We start from the raw sequence: 24,174 nt of genomic DNA on the forward strand, positions 1-24,174 counted from the left end.
CCTAGCAATAACATGCATACTCAAACAAGCCATACTTCTGCTGGATCCTGTGTATTCTCTCAAAGGCCCTTACGTCAATTGGAGAAGCAAAATGGCTTTGGACCATTAACAATCAACTCATTTAATAAGCCAGTTAACAAGTTGTGAGTGGTTATGCGACTTGCCCAGCAAGACCTAGCTAATGATGGCATCAGGATTGGGACTGAGAGGCCCCTTTTCAGCCCACTACCCTGCTATTTACTCTTTGGCTGCCTGGGCAGTTACTTCCCCCAAGAAAACAAAGCAATCTTCCATCTCTGAACAAAGTCAGGTCCAGTGCTGTTTAATGGGGTGCCATTCCACCCAGAACATTTCCTCCTGCTAAAAGCAAGTCCAAAGAGGTCTAATGTGAATTCGTTTCTACCGTTCTCTGAGAGGAAGTTGCTCGGAGAAGTGCCCTATGAAAATAAAAATGCTTCCCATTATATTCCCCTGAGAGATAATTTCACAGTTTAAAAGGACTTTTATTCCTTGGTGTTTTTCTAATGCCCAATGGAAATATTGATTTTTCCCCCAATGATTTCCACACAATCAACAACCCTGAAATGGACATGTCATCATTTCTTCTTAGAACTTGAAGGTTTCGTGTTTATTTTCATCTTACATGCCCTAGGTAGAGTATGGGGTAGCCTTTGCCTGGTATCTCTGATTTTAGATGAAATACTGAAACTTGACACAAAGTCTGCCCTTTCTCCTTCCTTACCGAGTGGTGCCAATGCAGGGAACGGAACTCTGGTTTGGATTTTTCCTGCAGTTGGAGTAATTCCTGCTTCACCGTTTTTGTTTTTTTCTTTTTGGGAAGAAGAAAATCTCCCATTAATGTTAAAGAAGAGTATATGCTGGTCTCATCTCATATAAACAAGTAAGGTTGAGGAAGGAACACCACTTTGGAGGGTTTTCTCTGCAGTAACTGCATCTGAAAGCCAGGCATTTTCCTTCCACCTAGAGTGAGACATCTCCCAGGAGCCTTTCCTCCGTGGTCCTGAAGCCACATCAGCTGCTCTCACAACCAGAGACTGTAGCCTGTAGACACCTCCTGAAGGCATTTCCTGGTAAACAGGACATCTTTGACCCATCTCTTTGGGTTTCTCTGCTAGAGACAAATCTGTTTTCATCCTATGAATGCTGCCTCTAGAGAAAGAATAAACACAGGATGAGCCTTTTTGGAGTGAATTTTCTTTCTGAAGCAGTTTTAAAGCAAATGGCTTAAGATTACTTCTCATCTAAGGGCATCGTAAACATTTCTGGGGCAACGGGTTTCAGTGGGAGTTTTGTTGTCTAGTGGACTGAGCCCTGGACTAAGAGAGAGAGAGAGAGCTGAGAGCCAGGCTCAGCTCCCCTCTGCATGGCCGGGTGTCCTAGCGAGCTTCAGGCTTCCTATCCTTATAATGGGATGAAATCACCCTCGCTGTTTAAAATGAGAGGAGACACGTAAGAGCACTTGGTAAGCTGTAAACCTTGAAACAAATATAAGACAATAGTGTTACCATGAAGAAATAATATTCCACAAATTATGTGTAACTGTTGGTTTTCTTCCCTATTTATTCACCTTTTATAAGCCGTGTAAAAGATGGTATGGCGGCTGTGTGGCGGATGTGAAGATTCTCCTCCCACATCTTCCGTGGGAGCAGAGTTAACTGAGAGTCCCACCTGCCAGGCCCTGAAGGTCAGCCAGCACAGGGTCAGCACTGGCCATGCCTTCCAGGGACTGTTCCCTGCCCCTGGCTCTGTGAGGCAGGGGTTCTAAAACATGGAAAACACAAGATCCTCTGAAGTGATTTTTGGGCTGAGGACACCTCATTACCCTTGCTGAAATTTTCCTAGAAACTTCAGGGAGATTTCAGACCTCTCTCTCTCTCCTCTCTCTTTCTCCTTCAGAGGAGTCAAAACTCATTGCTGCCTGAGGGCTTCCCTGCCTTCCCTCCCTCCCTCCTCATTTTTTTCCCCTTGACGTTACCCTTTTTAATCTCTTAAAACTAACCTCTTGTCTGTCTGAATCTCATTTTAGCATCTGCTTCTTAGGGACTCGGAGTGATGCAGACCATGAATTCAACTCCCCGTGAATGTCCCGCGGCACCTGGAGCTGTTAGGGATGGCAACGCCCCCAGGCCCAGGAGTTCCCCTGGCACATGCTTCCTGGACTAGGTCAGTTCTCCAGTTCTACTCAGCTCTTGGCCATGTGGACAGTCCCGTTACAAGTGTCCTGTTTCTGGCCCCAGCACCCTCTGGCTACTAACTGCTTAGGTGGCCACTCACAGGGACAGAGCCCAGGTGCCCATCCTGGGACCCGGAACCCACTCTTTAACCTGCCCCAACACCTCTCCCTCAGGTCTGCCACTTCTCTCTTTAGTCCCCGATCCACAAAGGTCCTCATTTCGCATCCCACTCCCCACCCCACCCCCACATAGTAGTCTTTAATGTTCCTTTACTAGGATGAACTAGGTTGTAATGGCATTAAAAAAGGTCTCAGTGACTTATAATAATAAAGATTGTTTCTCACGAGACCCAAGGGCTCTGCTTGTCACGGTCACTTAGGGACAGGGGCGGAGACTGAGGGAGGCTTCTTCTCAACATGGGCCAATCTGATGACTGAGGCAGAGAAGAACAGGCTGAAGGTTAAGTAACTGCAATTAAATGCTTCCTTCTGGAAGTGACACTCCATCCCATTCACATTTCTTTGGCCAAAGAAAGTCACTAAGCCATGCCTAACTTCAGGAGGCAGAGAAGTAAAGAGGAGCAAATGGAATATTGAACAGTACAGGCCTCAGAAAAGGCGGGCCCGAGGAGCCCTGCTTTTTCACATAGAAACTGTATTGGTTTTCCTGGAAGCCCATGAGAGCTAAATTCTCTGAAGGGGCAAGAAAGATAATTTTCATCCCCTTTAAGTCTCAGCCTACAAATTTCTAACACAGCAGAAGAAAATGAAATTTTTCTTACCCTGCCGCACTACAAATACCAGTCTTGGTTATGGGGACACAGCCAACAAAGGGTTGGGGTTTTTATAAAGGATTATTAATGGCACTAAAATATCACGCCACCAATATCCCAGGGGCAGTATGCCAGCTTGTTGTTGCCAGCCAGGGAACAGAGTGTCTACATCTGTTCCCTGGGCTCCTGCACCACGAACGGGTATCTGGTCAAGTAATCCATGGAGCCTGCAACTGTGGTGGAACGCAACTAAGCAGGGGCTGACTGTACACCTACCACTTGAGAACTGACAACACTTCAATTGTTGCTACCAGCCTGAGAAGCAAAATGCCATCTTGCTCAATCCTTTGTGAGCTGCACTCTCAGAAATAAATGGGGGAAGGATTCTCTTCTGGACTCAGCAAAATGATGCTCGTTGTGTAGCTCATCTTTTGGGCTCATGCTTTTCCAAGGGTGGGGAGGCTTTTAGATGCTTTGAATTTAAAATGCCAAGGATACTGCCCATTGAACTCCAATTTCTATTGGGTGCATTGAGCAATAGGTATTGCCATGTGGTACCTTGAGCCAGCCGATTCAATAGAAAAAGTAGTCAAATGATTTGTTCACTTTGTGTGAAACATACAACTCACAAATGAATAGCATTGTCCATTCTTCCAGTGACCACACAAACTCAATTTGCAGAAAATAAAAAAACAACAACACATAAAATATATGTGGATAGAAAGTTAAACAAAGTCCTTTTCTTTAAGGGATAATGCAGTGTAGTAGAAACTAAAGGACGGAGGATAGTTTAGCAAAGGAGTTAATGAGAGAATTTTGTGAACAAATTAGCTTGAAATAGTATAGTAATATTCTATTTGCCTCAGGTCTCAGAGTTTACTTTCTCTGGGCTATCACTATAGTACAGCATCCTGGTTCCTCTAAGTCAGTGATTTTCACCCCCTTTTATCTCATGGCTCATAGATTTAATTACTAAAATTCTGCGGCACGCCATAAAACATAGTTTTTGCTGATCAAACAAAAAAATATATATAATTTTGATCATTTCCACCAGATAGCTATTGGGTTGGCTGTTGTCATTTTCTTATTTGACAATCTAAGGGGAAAGTTGGAAGTCATTGTTCTAAGTTTTAAGAAATTTATTTAAAATATTACTTACAGTCATGACCTTCGTCGTAAGCCCTGACAAAGCAGGATGAGAGCTCTTCAGTATTTTAGCATAACTGACTTGGATGTAGCTCTCTAAAGTGGGCTGATGTCCCTTTTCTTGTCACTGTTCATGGAACAATGACCAAGTATTCTGCGTTGTTCTGTAAAACCAGAACCCAGTTAGATTTCTGTGCATGGCACACACCAGCATTTTCTTTGGATGCCATTTTACATCTTTGCCAAGTTTTATTATGGGTAGATGAATCTTTCTTACCAGTCTTTATTTAACCTACAGTTACAAGGACAATGTCCATATTTGCCTAAGGAGGGACAGACAGTATTGATTTAGGCCTGTCAATAGTCTGTAGGTATGAGAGGCTGGGAAAACATCCCTCAGGACTTATTTTTAGAAAAGCATTAGATCATTAGGTACTTAGATTTTTATGGAATTGAGAACCCTCTTGTTTCCCCTCAGGACAGTCTAGGGACAGTTTGGCTAAGGGTATGAACAGGTACTCACCCAGATCTATTTGAAGATCAGAGAAAGATGCCTGGCTTCAATATTATGGAATATACCCATCCTTAAATTAGTACAAAACAAAATATCTATTATTAGTCTATAACATAGAGCCCTAATTGAAAAAATAAATGAAGTTTTTATCAGAAATTAACTTCCTCAATATTTGGTATGATTATTAATTCTTCAAGAGAGGATAAGAGTGTGTAGAAGGAGTCTTCTTAATCCAGTTTGTCTCCAGGTGGGGCTTTGGTGACACTATTATTAATCATGGGGCTTAATTTACCTAAATAAAATGCTATTCATAAAGCGCAGAGAATATATGATAATAATAGCTACAATTTATTGACCACTTACTATATATAGCTCTGTTTTAGGTACTTTCTGGGACTTATCTTCTTTACCATCCAATAGATTGTGTAGTTGAAACTATCTGTATGTACTTTGATAAGAAGAATATTTAAAAAAATTTTTTTTAAAAAGATAGCTTGTTATTACATGAGTATGGAAGCTCAAATATGATTCCTCTGAGATTAAATCACCAACACACCCATCTTTGTTTGTGTTGATGTTTCCCTGTCTGCTGGAAATGCAATTATTTTCTAAGACCCAGGATTCTTGCAGACAAGTAACAAAACCCAAGTGATATTCAACTGAGAGTTTTCTATTTAGAAGTATGTATTAGTGGGCATGCCTTCAGCTGCAAGTAATAAAATATCCCATTAACAGTTGCTTAAACTAAGAACATTGCACCGTTCCATTTAATAAGAATTCTAGGTATTAGTTATGTAAGAGATAGATTAGTGGCCCAACCTTATCAGGCTGTTAAGTCAACATCTCTATAATTGTCTTAACCTTTTCTTTAAGGTCACAAGGTAGTTTAAATAGCTTTAGGTATCATGTCCTCACACAGTAATGTTCAAAAGATGAGGAAGGGAGATGTCCAGAAGAGTGGAGCTCTCTCCTTTTGAACAATTCTGATTCATCCTCTGGGGCTGGGTTCATTGCCTCCTGCAGGAGGCAGAATAATCTGCCCCCCACCAAATATGTCTATGACCTGGTCCCTGGAACCTGTGAATATGTTATCTTACTCTGTAAAAGTGATCATGTTAAAGTTCTTGAGGGGGGAAATTATCCTTGATTATCATCAGGTGGGCCCAATGTAATCACAAGGGTCTTTATAGGAGGGAAACAGTTGGGTTGAAGTCAGAGAAGAAAATGATGGATGTAGAGGTTGAAGTGATCCGGGGCCACAAATCAAAAAATACAGGCAGTTTCTAGAACCTGGAGAAGACGAGGAAATGGATTCTCCCCTAGATCCTCCAGAAGGAATGCAGCCCTGGTGGCTCATTTCCGACTCCTGATCTCCAGAACTGTAAGAAAATAACTTTGTGTTGTTTTAAGTCACTAAGTTTGTGATGATTTGTTATAGTAGCAATTGGAAACTAATACACCTCTCAAACCAAATTGAGATTCTGTTATCAAGAATGAAGAGGAAATAGGTGTGGATGGGTAAGTGAGAATGTTTCCTACACTCCAGGAGAAGAATTTGAGTCATTGAAAGGCACAGTCCAGTGAATATCATCTAAAGAAAAACCCAGTAGGTGCAGCTTATGGGTTGATGGGTCTGGAATTGATGTTTGAATGACAGCACTAATGGGCCAAACTCATCTGACCTGAGAACAATATGACTGAGTTGTACTTGGGACCTAAGTTTACTAGATCAAGTTGTGGTGCTCCAGTTTTCTTGACTGCATGAAAAGCTGGGCAAGAAATCTGGTTTGTTTTTTTTTAAATATTTTATTTATTTATTTTTAGAGAGAAGGAAAGGAAGGGAGGAAGAGAGCAAGAGAAACATCGATGTGTCAGAGAGAAACATTGATTGGTTGCCTCCTGCAGCCAGGGACTTGGCTTGCAACGCAGGCATATGTCCTGACTTGAAATTGAACCAGCAGCCTTTTGGTTTGTGGGATGATGTCCAGGTCACTGAGCCATTCCAGTCAGGGCAGAAAGCTGTTTTTTAAATCCACAGATAATTAAAAAATTGGTTCCTTTTTTTGAAAAAGTCTATCAGGATTATCAATTAAATATATCAGACTGAACACAGATTTATTTCTACTCTCTCTCAAAACTCCATTAGGATGACATTAAGGAAAAATTTAAAAAAGAAGTGAAATCAAGGGGATTAAGTGAAAGATTGTATACTGAGTGGTAAAATCTCTTTTATTTCTACACTTGGCTATGCAGAAGTTGTCTGTCAGATTTATTACTATAATCTTTTCTTCATCCTATCCCAACCTCACCAGACAGGAGATTATAAGTCTTCTGGAGAAAATGACTGGCTAATGAAATATATTAACTTAAAAATATTTCTGTTTAGCTTATCTTAAAATTAAAGTAGAAAAATAGGTCACAAGCTGTAAATGCATGTAGTATGAGACATGGAGAAAGGAGAATTTAGTTGAAACAAGCAATTCACATTCAGAGTTATTTGCCTCATATGAATGAGATATGAATACTCAGAGAATTTTTATATTAAATTGGATCAAGAGCACAATGGATGAAAATTTCAATCCAATGGGGCTAAGTTCTTATTAGGTTTATTTTTTAGTTTACATATGCTTTGTCTCTTTAGAATATAATTATACTTCTTCTTACTTATTTGCTTACTAAGGGCAGAGTCTCCATGGTATTTAACTTCTAATTACAATTGTTGTTGTAATTTGTAATCATGATACTATGTATACTGTAGAAAATTCTATTTGCTGGAGAGAACTGTGTTTGCTTTCTTAAGTTATAAATTTTAGCCCTGGCCAGGTGGCTCAGTTGGTAGGAACATCATCCATACACCAAGCGGTTGTATGATCCCCAGTTAGGGTATATACCTAGGTTGAGGGTTTGACCCTCCACCAGGGCACTTACAGGAAGGAACTGATAGATGTTTCTCACATCAATGTCTTCCTTCCTTCCTTCCTTCCTTCCTTCCTTCCTTCCTTCCTTCCTTCCTTCCTTCCTTCCTTCCTTCCTTCTTCCTTCTCTCTTTCTTTTTTCTCTTTCTTTCTCACTTCCTCTCTCTCTCCCCAAAATAAATAAAAACATATCTTCAGGTGAGGATTAAAAAAACACATTAAATAAAGCATGACTTAAAAAAAAAGTTGTACAAGAAAAATAAAGTACCTAGGAATAAATTTAACCAAGGAAGTAAAAGTCCTGTATGCAGAAAACTATACAACATTGAAGAAAGAAATTAAGGAAGACACAAATAAATGGAAGCATATACCATGTTCATGGATTGGAAGAATTAATATCATCAAAATGTCCATACTGCCCAAAGCAATTTATAGATTCAACGCAATCCCTATTAAAATACCAATGACGTATTTCACAGAAATAGAACAGACATTTCAAAAATTTATATGGAACCATAAACGACCCCGAAGAGCTGGAGCAATTTTGAGAAAGAAAAACAAAGTAGAATGGATCACAGTACCAGACATCAAACTAAATTACAAAGCCACTATACTCAAAACAATCTGGTACTGGAACAAGAACAGATCCATAGACTAGTGGAACAGAATAGAAAGCCCAGAAATAAGCCCATGTCTATATGGGCAACTAATATTTGACAAAGGGAGCAGAAGCATAAAGTGGAGTAAAACTAGCTTCTTCAACAAATGGTGTTGGGAGGGCTGGACAGCTCCATGCAAAAAATTGAAATTGGATCATCAGCTGACACCATACACAAAAATAAACTCAAGATGGATAAAAGACTTAAATATAAGTTGCAACACCATGAAAGTCCTAGAGGAGAACATTGGCAAGAAACTCTCACATATCCCACGCAGCAATATTTTCACTGATAGGTCTCCTAAAGCAAGGGACATAAAGGAAAAATAAACAAGTGGGACCTCATCAAAATAAGAAGCTTCTGCACAGCTAAAGAAAACATCAGCAAAATGAAAAGGGAGCCAACTATATGGGAAAATATATTTGCTAATGATACATCAGATAGAAGTTTGATCTCCAAAATATATAAAGAACTCACTCGACTCCACTGCAAGAAGACAAACGATCCAATCAAAAAATGGGCAAAGGACCTGGGCAGATGCTTTTCCAAGGAAGTGATACAGAGGGCCCAGAGACATTTGAAAGGATGCTCAGCATCACTAGCCATCAGAGAAATGCAGATTAAAACCACAGTGAGATACCACATCACACCGGTCAGAATGGCCATCATAAACAGATCAACAAACAGCAGGTGCTGGCGAGGCTGTGGAGAAAAGGGAACGCTAGTACACTGTTGGTGGGAATGCAGACTGGTGCAGCCATTGTGGAAAACAGTGTGGAATTTCCTCAAAAAGCTAAAAATGGAACTGCCTTTTGATCCAGTGATTCCTCTGCTGGGACTATATCCTAAGAATTCCAAAATGCCAATTCAAAAGAACCTATGCACCCCAATGTTCATAGCAGCACAATTTACAATAGCCAAATGTTGGAAGCAACCTAAATGCTCATCAGTAGATGATTGGATCAAAAAATTATGGTACATTTACACAATGGAATACTACGCAGCAGAAAGAAGAAAAGAACTACTAAACTTTGCAACAGCATGGATGGAACTAGAGAGCATTATGCTAAGCGAAATAAGCCAGGGGGCAAAAGACAAATATGATATGATCTCACCTATAAGTGGAATCTAACCAACAAAACAAAGATGCGAGTAAAATAAGACCAGCAACACTGAAAGAAAAAAGAAACCAACTGAGACAAGAGGGAAGGAGGGAGGGGTGGGTGGGGGAAAAGGAAGGGAAGGGTCAAGTCAAGGAACATGTAGCAAGGACTCTGGACTAAGCCAAAATGGAGAAGGATTGAGGGAGGGAGAGGGGGGAGGGGGGCAGGGGCAAGTGGTGGGGGGTATGCGGAGACAAATGTATTTGAAAATAAATGAATGAATGAATAAATAAAAGTTGTAAACTTTGTCGTGGGAAATTGAATTTTCTGCCCTGTTCTCTTATAATTCTAATAATTATACCACTGACTATCACCATATTTATCTTGTTACAGTTAAGTCTACCAGTATAAAAGCCATATAAATTCCTAGGTATTTCCTCCTCATAATTGTGTGAGTGAAAAATAAAAATGGAGTTTACACAATATTTATTTCTAAAACACAACACAGAATCTCATTCTAGCACAGACTCAAGAGAAAAGACCTATGAACGCAGACACATGGTGATCTCCTGAAATGAAAGCAGTGCCCTCTGCTCACCCTTAAGGGAAGCAGCACCTCCTTCTCAGACATGCCCTGCTATACACACAAAGCTTCTAATCTCTCTCTCTCTCTCTCTCTCTCTCTCTCAATGCCTCACTCTTAAATATAATGGGCATCCATGAGACATCCATATATTTAAGGAAATCCTCCATATATTTAAGGAAATCCTCCAACACTTAAGACAGAAAACAAAATAATCAAGGAGAAATTTCCCAAAGGAAACAGAGACAGTGCAGCAGCAGAACACTTTACATTAGAGGAGATATGCTACCCATACTAAAATAATCGAGGTGCTGCATAAAGTGAGAATATTCCAAAACAGCAAAAGGAGCTTGTTAGAAATTAGAAACAAGATAGCAAATACAAAGTGTTGGAATTTGAAGTTGACTATACCATCAACTTTAAATTGAAAGTGTATCAAAAAGACTAAGAGGTAGGCAATAGGAGAGAAAAGAAAAAAAAAATTGAAGATCAATCCAGGAGGTCCAACATCAATCTAATAGGCATGAAAGCAAGCAAGAACAGAGAAATACAAGACAATTTTCTAGAACTGAAGGATAAAAGTTTTAGATTTAAAGATCCCACTGAGTACCCACCAAAATGGTTGAAGAAAGATCACACCAGAGCATATCATTTTCAAATTTTAGATCCCTGAGTATAAAGATAAAACTTTATTATGGATTTTTTTTGACTTCTTGACTTTAACATTGGAAATTAGATAAAATGGAGCAATGACTTCAAAATTCAGAGGGAAAATCCTCAAACTATCAATCAAGTATGAGTGTAGAATAAAAAGTTTTAGACATGCAATTTTTCAAAAATTTTACCTGGCATGCACCTTTCCTCAGGAAGCAAATGAAAGATTTGTCTCAGTAACACAAGAGGAGAAAAGCAAAAAGAGGGCATGGGAGGCAGAAGAGAGGCAATACAATAAAAGAAAGTGTAATGGGACTCCCTAAACAACAGAAAAGAACACCCAGAAATCCTCCAGAGCAGCTATGATCAAAAGCGTCAGGGGGACAAAGACTCCAGGAGAAATGGCTCAAGAAGAAAAAAAAAAAAAAAAAAGGATGATAGTAGAGTTCTGTTGGAGGCTTTAGTGACAAAGTAATTGATAGGTATATAGAAAACAATGTCAAAATTAGGCAATTAATTAACGGCAAAAAAGACAAAGTGCTGTACAAGAAAAGAAATGTATCCATAATACTACAAGGAGCTCAACAAAAAATATTGTTTATTTAATAGTAAAAAACTCTATTTGGTATAGTCCAAAGTTAAGAGAATTAGCTTTTGTTATAGAAGGAAGTTTTGGGGGAGATTTTCATTTTAAAAAAATTAGACAATTTTCATATATTCCTGCTAGAAATAAAAAAGTTTCTACTTGGTATCAAATATCTTGAAACAGGTTGATAAATGCCTCTTAAAGATTTTTTGGCTGAGAGGAACAGAGGTGCCCCTAAAGATGTCCAATTAAAAAGGGAGTGCAAAGGAAATGAATAGAATGCGAAGCAGGAAGTAACTTCAGGCCCAACAGGACCCAGAAAGTCATCATCCTTCTCCGTTTTTCTTTTCCCCTTTCTGGAGGGAGCCCTGGTCTCTTATCTCTGCACATCTTCCTTCTCCACTCAATGCAGATTACTTTTATGAGTCCTTCATGTCTGTTCAGACCCTGGCTTGATTGGAATTTTGGCATTGCTAATGCTAACAGAGAGAAAATGAAGAGACAGGTTCTGGAATACCTTATGACTGACAAGTAAAGACAAACACTGGTTTATGTTTCAGAATAATTCAAAGAAGCCATAAATCGTAAGTTAGAGATCATAGTGCTAGTTTGTCTTACAACTTGAGGTGAGTGGCAGAGGTAATAATTGTTCCCTAATATCCATTTTCTTTTCTCTTGATAATCAACTCTCCACATTCTACCTAGGCACATGACCACCCAGCTAGACCTTTTCAGGCCTCTATTGGAGCTAGATGGCTGTGACCATATGACTACGTTTTGGTCAATGGAATGTTAGCAGAAACAACGTGTTCACTTCTGAGTAGTGTCTTGCCTTCCGCTGCCCCTTATCCCTTCCCACAAACCAGGGCATGAATAGAGCTTCAGCTGTGAAGATGACATGCTAGGACAGGAGTTGTTAAATTGTGACCCATGGGCCAAATCTGGCCTGCCCCTTGTTTTTGTCAATAAAATTTTATTGGAATAAAGCCATACCCATTCATTATTATATTTGTCCATGGCTGTTTTCATGCTACAGTGGCAGACTTGAGGAGTTATGACAAAGAATGTATGGCCCACAAAGCCTAAAATATTTACTATCTGGCCCTTTGCAGAAAAAGTTTGCTAACTCCTGCTCTAGGTGATTTTGGAGCAACAGGAGAGAAGATGCTTTGTTTCCTGATGACCCCATGGAATGAAGTCTGTTGTTTGCCTAGATTGTCTGCCTACCTCTGGACTATTATTGAGTGAGAAATAAACTTCTCACTTGTTTGAGTCACTCCATATCTGGGTCACTTTTGTATAGCAGCTTATTTACATTTAATATGCTACAAAAAAACAATGTTTTAACAAATTTAGCATCCTATAACAAACATACAATGAATAAATTTATGTTTCTATAAAAAACAACTACATATAACTTAGACACAAGGTTAAGGGTTAAGACAACACTAATTACTTAAAAGCCAGGATTTAAAGGGAAACACTAGCAATCATAAATAGAAAAAATATGAAAATAACATACAGAATATGTATATATCTGACAAGATAGGATCATTACCCAAATGGAGTTTAGTATTTATGTTCATAACATTTGAAGGTCAAGTCTTCTTTATATTCTCAGTGTTTTATTCTGATTAAATAAGACAAAGTGAATGGCTCAGTCTTGTCTCTTCCAAGCAGCTGGCCACAGGGTCTACTTTCTTGCAGTTCTTCAATAAACTGCTCATTGAGACTCATATCCCCTGGGCTCAGCTAGAATCTCTATCCAAGACTGAATTTAAAAATATGTCTTATAATTTTCTATTTCCAAAAGAGATGGGGGATACAATCCTAAAGAAAACCAGAAGTTAATTCTGGGGAGCTTAAAAAGCTTACTGCAAGATAGAATGAAAAGGAAAATAAATCAACTTTCCTATCAGAACTGAACTCTTCTCTTACAGCTGTCCCTTTATTTCTGAACTTTCTACATTTTACTTAATAAACCAAAGGACAAAAATTTAAGAATAACATTTCTAAAGAAAAATCACTAAAATTTACTTAAGAGAAATGAAAACATATGTTCACATTAAAGTCTGTGAATATTTAGAATAACTCTATTATTAATAATCATCAAAAACTGGAAATAAACCAAAGTCCTCCAACTGCTAAATGGATAAAGATTCTACTCATCAATAAAAGTAGGATAATTTACTACTCAGAAATAAAGGGGAATGATTATTGACACATACAACTAGGGGCGAATCTCAAATGCATTATGCTAACAAAGGAAGCCAGAGTCTAAAGGCTATCCACTATGTTTTCTCATTTATATTTCATTTTGGAAAAGGCAAAATTATAAGAATAGAAAATTCAGTGGTTGCCTGGGATTGAGGGAAGGGAGGATTTTCTACTAAGTGCAACACAAGGAAATTTTGGGGTTGTGGGGGCATAGCAGAAATGTTCTGAATGTTGATTCTGGTCATGGTTACACAGCTCTAGGCGTTTGTAAGAACTCATAGAACTCTAAACTGAAAAAAAATAGATTTGGCTGTTTGTAAACTAAAATGTCAACTGAAATAAAAAGAAAAATCCAAAGCTAAAATTTAAGTAAAATTAAAATCTGGTAAGAATACAACCTATAAGACAAATGCTATACAGGGGTATTTCTTCTTTTTTAATTATATTTTTAAGTTATTTTAATATTTTATACTATACTATATTATTTAATTATAATATAAAACACAGATACATAAAGCCACACAAAACAAACACATGACTTAATGAATTATTACAAGGTGAGTATCTTTGTAACCAACAAAGCAGGTCAAGACAGAACTTTCCAGCCAGCCAAGGAGCCCTTTGTGAACTCCATCCAATCAAAAGTTTTTCTTCCCACCATTGGTAACTTTCTCTATAGTTATCATTTCCTTGTCTTTCCTTACAGTTTTAGTTGTCATTTCCTTGTCTTTCCTTACAGTTTTAGTTGTCATTTCCTTGTCTTTCTTTACAGTTTTAGTTGTCATTTCCTTGTCTTTCCTTAGAGTTTTAGTTGTCATTTCCTTGTCTTTCCTTACAGTTTTAGTTGTCATTTTCTTGTCTTTTCTTACAGTTTTAGTTGTCATTTCCTTGTCTTTCCTTACAGTTTTATCACTCATGTACATCCCCAGCCTTTAGATTTATTTGTTTATGAAGTTTCTTTCTTTTAAGTGTCATAATCTCTATGGTCTCCTTTTTATTCCTGGCAATATATCTGTTGAAGAATCTGAGTCATTTGACATAGTTTTTCACAGTCTCCACTTTGTTGACTGTATGCTCACGGTGAATCTTGATATGTCCCTTTATCTTCTGGATTTTCTGCAAACTGGCAGCCAGATCAGAGACGTGGTCCATCTCAAGTTCAACCAGCCCCCTTGACAAGTCTGTAGGTGGTACTGTCCTTTCATCCGGAGTACCTTTAATTGAACATTGCAATTCATTCAAAACTTCACAAAACTAAATAAGTATAAAATACATTTAGATCATTGGAGTTTTAAATGATATGCTTGCAAATCTGTGACATTTATACTTTTGAAATTTTAAGGCTTAAAATTGCTCCAAAATAGGATTTTGGGACATCCTATATATAATATGAAGAAAAAACTACCTCATGTGTTCATAATGATACTTCTGATTCAAATTCCGGGCTCTAGAGTTTTTACTTAATTTCTTTATTTTGTTGCATCTGTATCCCCTTTTGTCTAGGCCCAATTTCCTGGTTCTCAAGGACATGAGATGATAAAATTATAATGTCAATGTTTGAGCACTCTTAACCATAGCATTATGCTCTTATAATAACAAGGACAGGATCAACTGTACACAATCCTGTGTGATCTACTCTTTGATTTAGAGACACAGCTAATGAAATTAATACTGTGTTGGTAAACTGAAGACTGTATTTATGGATATAAATTATTATCTACCTCAATGTTTTTTTATTCAACCTTGATTTAAAGTAAAGTTAATATCAGAGGGCAAATTGTTTTGAAGCAGGAAATTGTAGGAAAACATTAGGAAGGCATTGATTTAAGTGCTTTTGTAAATTGAAAGCATTGAAAGCACTGGATTAACAATTCACCTTTGTTTAGATAGAGAGGAAAGATGGTGAATGAATATTTACAACTTAATTCGCCATAAAATGTAAGTCTATAATTACTCTGATTCTTATCATAAGTTTTTAGTTTCATCTGAGTCTGTTTATTAAAAGGACAAAGAGCTTCCTTTAGTATTGGAAGTTTGTATTAATAGTTTCAAGGACTGTTGAGAGATGAATGCTAGCGAACACATCTGTTAGGATGTGTGCTGTAGAAAACGGGTTTTGAGCCCTTGAAGTTGTAAAGTATGTTTGCCATAGGAGGTGGACTAACTAACCAGCTGACTGTGACCTCACTGATTCGGTAGTCTGCAAATAAAATTAAAAAATGACTCATATATATATGTATGTGTGTGTATATACACACACACTTTAAATCATAACAAAAATCTCTTGTGTATAAAATGCAATACATATCTGTATATATATTAACTTTCAAATATCAAGTGCTACTGTAGTACATTAAATTTTATATTGGATATTTAAGTTTGATTATAAAGAAAGAAATGGTAGAACTACTTTATTTGCTAGTTAAGCTATAAAGATTCTAGCTTAAATTGTCTGGTTCGTCTTTCATTTAAAATATTTTTTATACTATTTTCTTTTTAAAAGTGTTGAAATAATGAGTTGAAGATATTACTTTATAGATCGATATAGTATTTACAACTCATTGCAAATATATGTAACTCTAAAATAAGTAAATAATATTTTAATAAACACAACAAAAGGGAAGATAAAAATGAATCAATAAAATAGAGGACATAGTGGACAAGGCAGAAAGCATAAAAAGAAATAATTTAGTGACCAATAACTTGAACAGAACAGATAGAATGAGAAAATTTAATAGTGAAAAAATGTTTAAACCAGAAAGATAAAAATCAAAGTGAAGGTTGTTACAGGCATGAAATTAATTCTCTATCTCAGTTTGGGTGTGGAAAAAGAAAATAGGGTCGGGGGCTTTTCTTTCTAGCTCTATAATTAGGCTCAATTCAGGCTTTGCTAATGATAGAAAACTTAAACTTGCCAGTTCAATTTAATTCAGTAACTTCTGGTTTGGAACATAATTACTTCTGTCTAATAGCTCTGTTCTTCTGGCATTCTCTCTGTGCGCGGCCTGAGGCTACAGGGGCTGACACAGTGTCCTGACCCTGTGGACAAGCTTGCCTCAGGTTTGGCCGCGTGCCAAGCTTTTAGGGCCCTTCTCTCAGTTTCCTTGGGCCACAGCCAGGAAGGGAGGTACAATTCTCCTCTGCTCTGGCGGTCCCCCAAACTCATCACAAGTGCTCATTGACCCTACAACATTGGGGCTCAGCCTAAAGGGGAGGCAGCTTAGCTACACACATGATTGCCCCAAAAAGATAACAGCTCCAGGCTGTTCTCCGAAACTGCATCTCAGCTCATGTTCCTTCTATGTCTATCTTCCTTTTCAGCCACTGGTTGATTGCTCATCTCCTTTCGAGAGGGAAAATGGCTCTGCTATTATCATATGCCTCTTTGCTCAGAGGGACATAAATGGCTTTCTCTGGGGCCTCTAGGCCCCCTAAATTAAAAGGTGAACAAGGTGCTTCTGAGTCTGGACAAGTACTAGCTTGGGCCATTGGGCCTTTCCAAACCCATTTCTGTAGGGACCTAAGAGGGAGACAGAAATGTATGGAGTTGACAAAAGTAAATAAAGGGAAAATTTGAGTAAAAAAATTTGAGCCTGGTATGCTGGGGGCAAAGACAGAAAGCCTGCTCAGATGCAGCAGACATCCTACCCCTGAATATCCCTCTTCTCCCTCCATTCCTGGAGGCCCAGGAGAGTATAAGAAGGGAGAAAACTTTAAGTAGAACAGCTGTGGGATAGAAGAGGTAAGTGGGGGTTCTTGAGGGGCCCAATTGCCTGGCAAAGAGGAATAATATGAGTAGTAATTCAATCTGTGCCTTCATAGGCTCTGAGGTCTGTCCCTACTTGTCTCTTAAATCTACCTGATGGGCACATACCTCAGACATGGAGCAGGTTGTGAATGAGGGCAGTTCTGGAAATGACAGTTAATTATGTACTAATATTTGTTCTCAATTTTTTTCTAAGCTGAAAAAAAAGTTTTCCAATTTTTAGCTACACACATGATTGCCCAGAATAAAAACTGTGTTTCCCAGCTTCCTTTGCAGCCAGTTGCATCCATGTGGCAAAAAAGTATTTTTAACAGCTATACAATAATGCATTTGAAATCTCTAAAAATGAATTTCTGAGAATATGATACTAGTATTGTCACAAAAAGATAACTTGAACAGGCTGATAATCATTACTGAAATTAAAATGGTAGTCATCAGCGATCTTCTACAATCACCCTAAAAGTTCCAGGCTTACACAGTGTTACAGTGAATTCCACTAAACTTTCAGGGAATAGATAATACCTATTTAATGTCATTTGTTTCAAAAGAGAAGAGAAGAAGATGCCTTACTCTCCTCATGAGGCTAGTCTAAACTTGTTTTCAAAATTGAATAAGAAAAGGAAAAGCAAAGAAAGTTGTAGGTCCATTTTCATTTATTAAAATAGATGTAAAAATTGTTAAGCCAAGCCAACAGTATATTAAAGTATATTATGATCTAGTAGTTCTGCTAAGAATGCAAGGATGGTCTAACATCTGAAAAAATCTATTAATGTAATTCATTGCTTTGATGGAATAAAAGAGAATCACACGACTATTTTAACCAATGTAAAAAAAGCATTTGATGAAGTTCAACACCTAAAAAATAAACAAACTCTATGGAAACTAGAAGTAAATGAGCATTCCCTTAATTTCATGAAGTCTATATGCCAAAAACTAATGGTAGTCATCTTTCCAAATAGAGAAAAGTTAGACACATTTTGGTTTTAGATTAAGAAACAAACAAACAAAAAGACCCAGGAACTATCACATTAGCAGTATTTTGTTGCTGTGTAATAGATTTGGCCATTGCAGTAATACAATAAATCAATCAAATAAAATATATAAAAATTATAAATAAAGATAGAAAAAAACTATCATTATTGGCAGATTAAACAATTCTGAACAAAAAAAAAAATCCAGGAGAATTGACGGACACATAATTGGAATTAATAGTGGAATTCATCAAAGTTACTTGTTAAATGATCCTTACAAACAATAGTTACAGTCTTTTACCCCAGTAAGTTAGGTCAATGTAATTTTTAAAAAACATAATTTTCAAGAACAATAAGGAACATAAAGCACTGAGAAATAAAGCTAACCAAATATGTATAAGATCTCTGAGTTTTTTTTAACAATTTGTCAAAAGATATTAAAGAAAACCTAAGTAAATGGGAAGGCTTCTATCTTTTGTGAATAGGTAGAACAAATAAAATAAGGTTGATTTTTACCAAATTAATCAATAATGTTAAAACAATACTTTCTGAATTAATAAATGTTAATACAATGAAAGATCCATTTTTTGTGGGATTTAATAAGTTGACACTAAAATTTATAAAAAAGAGCAAAACGCCAAGAATAGCCAAGAGAAAATTTAAAGGTAAAGAAGGAGGGAGACATGCCTTATCAGATATCAAAATTTATAATGAAGTTATAAATAAATTATAACAGTGTAATGTAAGTGCAGAAGTGGACAAATGGAATAATGGAACGGATTAGAGAATCTAGGAACAGTCCCATCCACATAAGACAACTTGGTAGATAAATAAGAGTGATAGCAATATGGATCATCAGAAGGATGGCTTAAGTGATAAATGGTCCTTGGGAAAACAGTTAACCATATGGAGGAAAAAATAAAACTATAGCTCCACATCTCATCATACACAAAAGTTAACTACAGCAGAATAAGAGGAAAACTTAAGAGAGCTTTTTGTGTCAGGGCATGAAAACATATTTATTAAAATGACCAAAACAAGCCTAAACCATTTCAAAAAAGGTAAATTTGACTAGATTTAAAAAAAATTCTATATTACAAAAGATAGCATGGAGGAAATTATAAGCCGCAGACTGGGAGAAAGTATTTGCAGTGCAGGTGATAGACAATGGATTAGTATTTAATATGTGAAAGATTCCTAAAGAGAGAAAAGGAAGAGATTACACAATATAAAAATAACAAAGGATATGGGCATACAATTCATGGAGAAATAAAGGAAAAGCAAATGAGAATCACAGTGAGGTACCATTTCACACCTATTTTATTGGTGAAAATTTAAAAGTCTGACCCCCTCAGTGAGTGGAGACAACACTGCCAAGGTGGGAGAAGGGAGTGTAAATTGGGATTATCACTCAGAGAAATTTGGCAAAATATAGTGAATTTGAGAATGCGTGTCCACTATATTGTTGCAATTCCTCTGCAAGGTGTGCACTCTAGGAACTCTTGCACAGGCGCACAAAGAGGCCTATGCAGGATGCTCAGTGCAGCATAATTTATCATGGCAAATAACTGGCAATCACATTATTGATGTCTGTTAACAGGAGAATGGATAAAAAAAAAGGTGGCTGTCTTCACTAATATTTTGGCCATGTGATCTAAAGCTTAACCCTCTGTGTCTTTGTTTCTTTACCCAATAATAAGGATCACAATAGTACCTATCTGATAAGAAAAGATTTTTGTGAGGATAAAGTGAATCTGCACTGTAAAAATACCTAAACCAGTGTCAGGCACAAAATAAAATCTATTAATAGTGGCAGCTATAGTAGTAATACCAGTAGTAGCAGTAATGGTAGTACGATGAAATTATTCACATGGCTAAGTTGCACAGGAATGTGAAGGAGAAAAAAGAAGTCTCAGGCAAATATGCGCAGTATGTCTACAGACAGATATATGTGGAAGATGCATACCAAATTCTAGATGGTGATTACTTTCAAAGATGAAGAGAAGGAAATGGGTTTTAAAGAGGAGTGGCAGTATTCAGTAGTATCTATATTTTTTTAGCTAGATTTTTATTTTATTTGCCATCTATATTTTCCATGCCTGAAAACAACTTTTTAAAAGTGTTGCTCTGGCTGGGATTGTACTTAACATTTTTCATTGACCTGTTGTTCTTACCCCTATCCCACACTGGCTGCTCAGAAACATGATTAATTCAAATCCAGGAAGTCTTCATTTAAGCTGCCCAAGTCAAGAAAACAATCTCATTTCAAAAATATTTAGGGAAAACATCCCATTTTGTCCCTTTTGGTACAGGAATAAGTTTCTTGAGAAGTGAAACTATACTGGAGATTTTCTTCATCATTGAGCACTGGATGGGAATTAAACGTTATGTTTAACAATTATTTGGTTATTGACTTCCCTAAAATTTAAAAAATATATTTTCCATAAAATATCTTAAACAGAGTGATAAACTTTCCAACCTAACCCACCAAATCCTGTTTAACCCATGTTGCTGCTTAAACTGAAGATAATTAAAACAAATACAAGGAAAACATATGTGGGGTGTTTCCTTGTTTGCTCAGTACTATTAAGATAACATCAGCCTCAATACAGGTCTATTTTGATTGAAAAAGGAAATACTAAATTAGCTGGTATACTAAATTTCCCTTTCTTTCAGAGTATTTAATAACCTCATCTGTTTGCATGTAATAGGATACAACTGATTCCAAATCCAAATATGCCATAACTACATCTTTTTAAATGGATTTACCTCAGTGATGGAAATTTTTAACTCAAAGCCAGCATCTCCCAACTGATTTGTGGGGGCTCCAAAGAGGAGTGTCAGGAAAACCCTGTCCATGTCCCCCTTACTGAGTGACTGGCTCCAGCCCACGCCCTCTCAGGGCCAAACAAGTCTGATGGGAGAAGGGTGGATGCCTGGGAAACTAGGAAGGGAGAGAACAGAAGTGGCAGAGAGCACTGCCAGGGAGGAAAACAGCATTTCATCCAGAAGATCCAGGCTGAAGCCAAGAAAATGACAGGCTCTATGGCGAAGCAGCAGGGCTGTTGGCAAGGATGAACAGGGCTGACAGCTCCTAACAGAGCTGAAAGAAATTAAATTGTTCAAAATCAAGGCTGTTGAGGATGAGTTCGGACTAGAGTTTCAATTCAGAGTGGAATTGCAGAGCTGACCTGCGTGTGAGAGCTTGAAGGAGGTATGCACACAAGCCCTTATCTTTCTATCTGGAAATTGCGATCCATCTCTTCTGCCCCTTTCCATCCTTCTCCATTTCCCCCCTTTCTTTCTTTCCTGCCTGTATCCTCTTTTGTTTGGAGAAAACTTTACATATGTTCCACTGCTCAGAGTTGACAAATGTTAATATTTTATCATACTGGCTTCAGATATTTTTAATCAAAAACTCCAGTATTACAAATAAAGTTGTCCCTCTCCTCAGTCCCATTATTCTCCTTTGCTGCCCAAGAACATCTACTCTCATGAATTTGGTGTATATTCTTCTAGTCCACACTTAAATTTTTTTTTGCTATACATATGTTTATCCACAAACAATATAATGTATTTTGTGTTTTTAAATGGAGTGAATATGTCATACCATGCATATTGATGGGCAACTTGCTTTTGTCAATGAACATATTTTTTTAGCTCTAACCATGTTCAGTATGTTGATCAAGTTTTCTCCTTTTAACTATTGTGTAGTATTCCACCATATAGCACACCATATTTTATTTATTCATTCCCTTCATGATATGTTTTCCAACTTTTTACCATTATAAGCAACGCTAATGAACAAATACCTGTTTACTCTTTAGCAACAAAACAGCAGTTTCTAGAGCAAAAGGAATAATAAACTATAATTCTGATCTCTTTTGGGTATTCTATGATAAAGGACTAAGGTGCATACAAAATTAGTGTGTGACTTAAATGTACCCAGGGGTCACCAGTTTATTGAGTTGATTGCTTATCTTGTCAGAATTCTCTAGCATGCAAGAATGCAGGCTTGAGAACAAAAGGCTTGGGTCCACATCTTGACTCAGGCTCCTACTAACTGAGGACCATTGCCTAGTCAGAATTCTTTCCCTTCCTAGTGTCAGCTGAGGAGTAGACTCATGTTGGTGTTGGACAACCGTACCTTTGATACATTCTTCCCGTGGTTGGCCTGCTTTGTGGAGCTCTTTTCTTTTCTGTAAGCTATTAGGCAATATGGCCTCAAACCAAGAAAGCTGTGAATCTGGATCTCTTTCTTTTTCTTCATCCATCATTTCCTCCTCCACCCTCCCCCACCCATAATACCCTTGGGCATCTTGGATGTTAGCTTTTAACTTCAGTCTCAACTCTGATTGGAGGCTGACAGACACATACCTGCCAGCACCTGGCCAGATGACACCAGAGAGAAACAGCATGAGTGTGCCTCCCCTAGCATGGAGCTGGCCAAGGCCGCAGCTGGGGCCTAGTCCTGCCCAAACATGTGAAAGGGAGCGGGGGATAAGCATATTTCCTCTAGTGTGGAAACAAACCCTGGTGTAGGACCCCAGCCCAGAGAGAGGAATTGAAAGAAAGAGAGCCTTGCTCTTATGTCTTCTAGACCCCATGAGTGTACTTACTGGAAAACTTGGTTGAAAAAGTACCTGGCAACTGGCCAAACCAGACGTGATTCATTCTTCCTGCATGCAAGAAAAATGGCAAAGGAACTAGGAGGAGAGAGAAGCTTTGTGAGCTTCTCCCTGCCCAGGCCAGGTGCACCAAGCGGTGTTACCCATCCCCAGATCCTGGTAGGTCTGGCTCCCAGCTTCTTTTCAAGCCTAGATACCTGTTGCAATGGTAGGGTTAAAAAATCTTTCTCCCCAAGCTAGCCCAGAAATCCACAGGACAGAGAAAAATGGACTATGCTTATGGGGACATTGAGAGAAAAGATAAACAATGTGAAGAGTTTGGGTTTTAGTTAAATTCTATTTATTTAAAAGGATTGAGAGTCATTGACCAACTCTTTCATTCTCCTATCTAAATGTCAGTGAAACAAATTAGCTGTAACATGTTAAACATGTTTTCATATATAAACCACACACTCATCATAAAAGCTCATCAAGATAAGTCAAGTCAGTTTTAAAACATAGAAAGTTATTCCTTCATGTCATCCAAGAGCATGTTCTTGGAACAGTTCTAATAGCTAGGTCTCTGAAGTCCTCTTGGATTACAGCTAGATTAGGTTACAAGATTCAAAATTCTAACTAACGACCTGATAGTAATTGACAATCCTGTGGGGAGGATATTAAGTTATCGTGATGCAGAGCTCTGAAATGATGTCAATTCTTGGCAATTTCAGGAATCTTAAAATGATTTAAAAATAACCCATAAAGAACTTTTGTTCAATGGTTCTTGTTTTTCAGAATGTCAGAATTCCTGCCATGTTTGTTTTTGTGGTTTTTTTAATTTAAATAGATAGACTTTGTTTAAGGAGCAATTTTGGGTTCACAGCAAAATTAAGTGGAAGGCCCATATTTCCCGTATACTCCTTGCCCTTCACATGCATAGCCTCCACATTATCAACATCCTCCACCAGAGTGGTACATTGGTCCTGTCTTGGGACTGCTTCCCAAGACTATGAATCAGCAAGGTTTGATCTTTTAAAGCCTTTGCCATCTAGTTGAACTATCTCTAATCCACCTTTGTTAGTCATTGACAATCTTTATCTCACTTTCTTTTATTAATGGAATACTTCTTATGCTAAATGAATATCTTTTAACTTAGCCAATTTTGGCCTCCTTGACTATTGTGAGGGGGCAATCAGAGAGGGTCAGGAACCCCAGACTAGGACTTCCCAAAAGGCAGGGAATAGAGCAGAAGAAGAGTGTGGTGGCCATTGGCCAGAGTTTGAGCCATTGTGTTCCTCTCAGAAAGAAAATATTTAGGGTGAAAGCTGTGTATGTTATATGATTCTTGAGGAAAAAGAGCCATAAGGTCAATTAAGTTTGTGAAAAATTGCACACTATTTACCTCTCTTGGAGACTTATAATGCATATTAGCATATTACAATCTTTGAGAAATCCTTTAGTAAAAGAACCTTGTTGAATATCTTTA

General features: G+C 37.6%; 1 pseudogene; it reads left to right on the forward strand.

Annotated features, from left to right (window-relative positions):
* Positions 1-1,609: 1,609 nt before the first annotated feature.
* Positions 1,610-24,174, forward strand: part of LOC129065688 (V-type proton ATPase subunit d 2-like) — a 97,858-nt pseudogene continuing 75,293 nt past the window's right edge.

Source organism: Pteronotus mesoamericanus, unplaced genomic scaffold (genome assembly GCF_021234165.1).
Source record: "Pteronotus mesoamericanus isolate MK-2021 breed Mesoamerican mustached bat unplaced genomic scaffold, CSHL_Meso_final contig_182, whole genome shotgun sequence".
NCBI lineage: Eukaryota > Metazoa > Chordata > Mammalia > Chiroptera > Mormoopidae > Pteronotus > Pteronotus mesoamericanus.